Source organism: Rhinoraja longicauda, chromosome 34, assembly GCF_053455715.1.
Source record: "Rhinoraja longicauda isolate Sanriku21f chromosome 34, sRhiLon1.1, whole genome shotgun sequence".
NCBI classification, from domain to species: Eukaryota; Metazoa; Chordata; class Chondrichthyes; order Rajiformes; family Arhynchobatidae; genus Rhinoraja; species Rhinoraja longicauda.
The window spans coordinates 14,767,741-14,774,083 of record NC_135986.1 but is presented as its reverse complement, the minus strand read 5'-3'; the positions used below and the strand labels follow the sequence as shown (position 1 = coordinate 14,774,083).

The following is a 6,343-nucleotide window of genomic DNA, read 5'->3' as shown; positions in this document are numbered from 1 at the left end:
ATCATATCATATATATACAGCCGGAAACAGGCCTTTTCGGCCCACCAAGTCCGTGCCGCCCAGTGATCCCCGTACATTAACACTATCCTACACCCACTAGGGACAATTTTTACATTTACCCAGCCAATTAACCTACATACCTGTACGTCTTTGGAGTGTGGGAGGAAACCGAAGATCTCGGAGAAAACCCACGCAGGTCACGGGGAGAACGTACAAACTCCTTACAGTGCAGTACCCGTAGTCAGGATCGAACCTGAGTCCCCGGCGCTGCATTCGCTGTAAAGCAGCAACTCTACCGCTGCGCTACCGTGCCGCCCTTAGTCACGTTACCGTGGTGGAGGGAAAGGGAGGGGCTGGGGCTGAGCGCCCCTTTGTTACTACACGCCAGCCCCCAGCCCCAAATCAATAGACACCGGCAGATCAGCCGCATCTGTGCGGTGCAGGGAGCTGGTCACATGGGTTTACATTGGAGAGGGTGTAGATGGGAGCTATGGTTTGTGACCTGTTGTCCCGGGTCTCGACTCTACCGTACATTATCTAACAGCCTTTCATTGCCCATTCCACAGTGTGCACAAAGGACGGGCAGATTTTGGTCGCTATCGCCAAGGATGTGGCGCTGCCCCCTGAAAATCTGAGCACGGTGTACGTGAAGAATGGGTCCGGAGCCGAGTGCCGTCCCACCGCCGCCTCTACAGATGTTGTGCTCTTCCAGTTCGCGCTCACCGAGTGTGGCACCACGGTGTTGGGGTAGGGGATCATGACAGGCGCCCGCGCAGGCACTGATGGTCTTTTATTTCATGTAGATGTACGGAGGGAAGGTGGTTTATGAAATGGACGTGTTGGGACAGTTTGAGATCTTGCATGGAGCTCTGTCCTCGGTGAGCCGGGATAGTCCGTTCAGGTGAGTTTGGGAACGGCTTATGCGGCAAATTGGGGGTGAGGAGCCGGGTCGGCAAGTGTCCGTTCTCTTTCAGGCTCCACGTGCAGTTACGAGGTAAGCCAGGATTCCGAGCTGCAGGTGACGCCCCGTATAGACTCGGTTACTCCGCCACGTCCTGCCAATGAGACCGCCCCCTTCTGGAGCTGCGAATAGCAAGAGGTAGCGAGTGTTCCGTTGCACAGTATCCAACTGCAGGCTCTCTGCAAATACATACTGGCCGCCCTTTCTCTTTCTCACTGCAGATGGCAGATACCGGAGCTGGTACGTGGCCATTGACTACCCGGTCGTCAGTGTGCTGCGGGACCCCGTGTTTGTGGAGGTTCGTGAGCTGAACCGCAACGACCCGACCTTGGTGCTGGTTCTCGATGACTGCTGGGCGACCCCAGGGCCCGAGCATTATTTGGGGCTCCGCTGGGACCTCCTGGTGAACAGGTGAGGGGCGGGGACCGTGAGTCAGATTGGGGAAGCCATTGGTGAGTGTGAGACCCGCTGAAGATCCTCTCGCTGTCTTTCTCTATTGAACCCTCTGTTCCTCAGTCGCAGGTGCCCGTTTGTTGGTGACAACTACAAAACCCGTCCGTTCCCCGTGAGCGTCGCTTCCCACCTGCGCTTCCCAACGCACCATCAGCGGTTTGTAGTCAGCAGTTTCACTTTCTGGGACCGGGTTTCGGCCCGGGCTCTAAGCGGAGAGGTGAGTTTCCGGCGGTTTTGCGCGGGCGCTCACTTGGCTGCGCTGCTTCCCCGCGTCTTTGGAACAGTGGGGCGTCCCCTGTTCCCCATTGACTGTAGAAGCATTAACCTTGGGTCGTGGCACTGACCGTCCCGCACTCTCCCTCTCCAGGTTTATTTCCACTGTAGTGCTGAGGTTTGCACCGTGAGAACTGCGCGGCTTCCTGCAGCCCCAGTAAGTACATCTGACGGTCGTTGATCAGGTTGCGTTGATTGCCCGCCCCTATTCCCCCTCAAGTGTAGTGAACGGCCGTGATACGTCCGCTGCCCTCGTCTGTTCAGGGTTTAATCCGAGCCTCAGACGAACTGCGATATTGGTAAATAGGAATGGGGCGGAAACAGTGCGGGAACCTACTCCTTGAGTGGTGGCTTTTGTTCGCGTACCGGGGGTCAGCAACTGCGTTGCCGATGCACAACGTGACCAGCGTGCGCGGTTGTTGAGGGAGTGTCTGAGGCCCGCGGTCAGTTGCCGGAGATACTGACAGCCTGGTTATGGGCGGTGAGGACGTTATTCGATGCAATTAGTTACCCATGGCGGGCGGTTGGAAGACTAAGTTGACAGTTTTCGGGTAGAATTTACAGCCTCGCGTTTGTTCGTGGCGGGAGGTAACGTCGGTGAATGAACCAACATTCACAGCGCCCGAGAGGTTGGTCGGACGATCGGGTAAAGTTTTCTACCCGCGCTCACTCCCTGTCGGGACCGACTGGCCAGCCCATTGGAGTAGTTTATCGGAGATAAGGTCCAACTACGGCCCATGGAGTGGCCGAATCTGGTGGTGGCCGGGGTTCGTGATATTGACTACGAGAGTGGTCCCAGATCTCAGCGTCTTCTGCAGCGTGGAGGTGCTGTGAAGCTGTTAATTTTAGACCCAAACGGCGTCGGCCTCGGCCCTTCCCCCACCTGGAGAACCGAGTGACCGTTGACCCGCCAACAGTGGTAAACTATGCTCCCTCTTGTCCTATCCCATCCCCCAGAGAGACGAAGAAGCGCAGAGGAGCGGGCTGGGATCTTGGTGGCGACCGCTGGTCCCATCATTCTCTTGGAAGACGAGGAGCGATTGTCTGCTGGGCTCCCTCAGCAGGAGGAAGGTAAAGGATGTGGCTGTAACTGGCAAGGGCGCGAGTTCCTGGAGCCGCTCTAACCCTGTCTTGTTCCCACAGACGCTGCTGCTGATGTTCCGTCCCTTGTCATTCCTGGAATTGCGGCCGGGACGGCGCTGCTCTCCGTGGCTCTATTGGTCGGCACTGTGGCTCTATGGAAACGGGAGACTGGTGTGAGGGCGGGTTGTGTGGGCATCTCCCTGGAACAGTCGGTGGCTGTTTGAGAATAGAAACATAGAAAATAGGTACAGGAGTACGTCATTCGGCCCTTCGAGCCTGCACCGCCGTTCAATATGATCATGGCTGATCATCCTGCTCAGTAGCCTGTACCTGCCTTCTCTCCATACCTCCTGATCCCTTTTGCAAAAAGGGCCACATCTAACTACCTCTTAAATATAGCCAATGAACTGGCCTCAACTACCTTCTGTGGCAGAGAATTCCACAGACTCGCCACTCTGTGTGAAGAAATGTTTTCTCATCTCGGTCCTAAAAGACTCCCCCCTTATCCTTAAGCTGTAACCCCTGGTTCTGGACTCCCCCAACATCGGGAACAATCTTCCCGCATCTAGCCTCTCCAACCCCTTAAGAATTTTATATGTTTCTATAAGATCCCCCCCTCAGTCTTCTAAATTCCAGCGAGTACAAGCCCAGTCTATCCAGTCTTTCCTCATATGAAAGTCCCGCCATCCCAGGGATCAATCTGGTGAACCTTCTCTGTACTCCCTCTAAGGCAAGAACGTCTTTCCTCAGGTTAGGAGACCAAAACTGCACACAATACTCCAGGTGTGGTCTCACCAAGGCCCTGTACAACTGCAGCAGAACCTCCCTGCTCCTAAACTAAAATCCTCTTGCTGTGAATGCCAACATACCATTCGCTTTCTTCACTGCCTGCTGCACCTGCATGCTTGCTTTCAATGACTGGTGCACCATGACACCCAGGTCACGTTGCATCTCCCCTTCTCCCAATCGGTCACCATTCAGGTAATATTCTGCTCTCCTATTCTTGGCGCCAAAGTGGATAACCTCACATTTATCCACATTATATTGCATCTGCCATACATTTGCCCACTCGCCTAATCTATCCAAGTCACTCTGCAGCCTCCTAGCATCCTCCTCGCAGCTAACACTGCCACACAGCTTCGTGTCATCCGCAAACTTAGAGATGTTGCATTCAATTCCCTCGTCCAAATCATTAATATACACTGTAAATAACTGGGGTCCCAGTACTGAGCCTTGCGGTACCCCACTATTCACTGCCTGCCATTCCGAAAAGGACCCGTTTATTCCTACTCTTTGCTTGCTGTCCGCCAACCAATTTTCTATCCACCTCAACACTGAACCCTCAATACCGTGTGCTTTAAGTTTGTACACCAATCTCTTATGTGGGACCTTGTCGAATGCCTTCTGAAAGTCCAGATATAACACATCGACTGGCTATCCCTTATCCACTCTACTAGTTACATCCTGAGTAAACGGCACTCAATAAACTGCCGCTGTCACTGACCTCCGCTCTCGTTGCTTTTTTATTCGCAGCTCTTTGCTCCGCATTCCAGGTGATTATAGTCGATGGCAGCGTCTGCAGATCAGCACCAAACTTTCGGCTCCGATTGCATCAGAATTCAGTCGTTCGAACTCTGTTCCACTTGTCGGAGTGTGTCGGGCAATTGCCTGACTGAGGGTTACTATTTGTTCGGGCCGTTTGATGGCGGCTCCATCTGAGATCATGGAGATATTTGCTAAATGGCTTTGTATTCTGTCATCTTAGTACACTGAGCATCGGCGACGGTCAGTGGACGGTTCTCCCGGCTTTCCCGGTGGTCAAAAGTTTCGGGTCAATGACGGTAGTGGTTCACGTATGTGGTTAGAGAGCGAATAAAGTATAGAAATGGTATGTGGACTGGATTTGATATTCGGGAATGCGCGGTTACTGGACTGTTCTCGCAAACAATGGGCAATGAAACACTTAGATTCCAGATTTGTTGCGCTCATTCTATCTCTGCTCCTGGGGCGAAGGTCTTCGGTACATTAGCCTTCAACATTCGAGGCAATGAGCATAGAATTTAGGACGTGGTTACTTGTAGAAGACGTTGTTGATACCGCACTTGGAACATTCTGCAGTTTTGGTTATTCAGTTCAGGAAACTAAGCAGCTGATTTTCAAAGTGCAGAGAGACGTGAGGATATGGCCAGGACTCGAAGGCCTGAGCCATTGGGTGAGGTTTGCCTCGCTAGCACTGTTCTCCTTTGACGACAGGAGGTTGAACTTTAAAGGTGTATCATATCATGAAGCAAAGAACACACCACTAATTTCCATCCCGTTCTTAACTATACTTGAACCATCTCCGACATCTCCCTACGGTTTCTGGACCTCACCATCTCCATCACAGGAGACAGACTAGTGACTGATATCTACTACAAGCCCACTGACACCCACAGCTATCTGGACTACACTTCTTCCCACCCTGTCTCCTGTGAAAAAATCTATACCCTACTCCCAATTCCTCCGTCTACGCCGCTTCTGCGCCAGGATGATGTGTTTTGTACACTAGGAGATCAGAGATGTCCTCATTCTTTACAGATGAGGCTCTCACTTGGGCCTCCTCTATATCCCACAGCTCAGCGTTTGATCCCCCTCGCCCGCCATTCGTAAAACAAGGACAGAGTCCCCCTTGTCCTCAAATTCCACCCCATCAGTTAACCTATCCAACAAACTATCCACCAACATTTCCGTCACCCCCAACGGGATCCCACTACTGGCCACATCTTCCCATCTCCTCCCCTTTCTGCTTTCTGCAGAGGCCGTTCCCTCCGTAACTCCCTGGTCCACTCGTCCCTTCCCACCCAAACCACACTCTCCCCAGGCACTTTCCCCTGCAACCGCAGGAGATGCAACACCTGTCCCTGTTGCTCCCCCCCCCCCTCGACGCCATCCAAGGACCAAAACAGTCTTTCCAGGTGAGGCGGAGGCTCACCTGCACCTCCTCCAACCTCACCTATTGTATCCGCTGTTCCAGATGTCAGCTTCTCTACATCGGCGAGACCAAATGCAGGCATGGCGATCGTTCCGCTCAACACCTTCGCTCAGTCCGCCAACCTGATATAACGGTGGCTGAGCACTTCAACTCTCCCTCCCATTCCCAGTCTGACCTTTCTGTCATGGGCTTTCTCCAGTGTCATAGTGAGACCCACCGCAAATTGGATGAACAGCACCCCATATTTCGCTTGGGCAGCTTCCAGCCCAGCGGTATGAACATTGATTACTCTAACTTTGGATAGTTCCTCTGTCCCTTTCTTTCCTCCCCTTCCCAGTTACCCCACTGTCTTCCTGTCTCCACCTATAATCCTTTCTTTGTCCCGCCCCCCCCTGACATTAGTCTGAAGAAAGATCTCGACCCGAAACGTCACCCATTCTTTCTCTCCAGAGATGCTGCCTGACCCGCAGAGTAACTGCAGCATTTTGTGATACCTTCGATTTGTACCAGCATCTGCAGCTATTATCCTAAGCAAATAATTGAGGATAACGCAGTCTCTTCTTCTGCCTTTCCAAGTGTACGATAACAAACGTACATTTTGG

General features: G+C 52.8%; 1 pseudogene; it reads left to right on the top strand.

The window, feature by feature from the left end:
• Positions 1 to 6,343, top strand: part of LOC144609196 (histone H2B 7-like) — a 118,235-nt pseudogene that overhangs the window by 82,155 nt on the left and 29,737 nt on the right.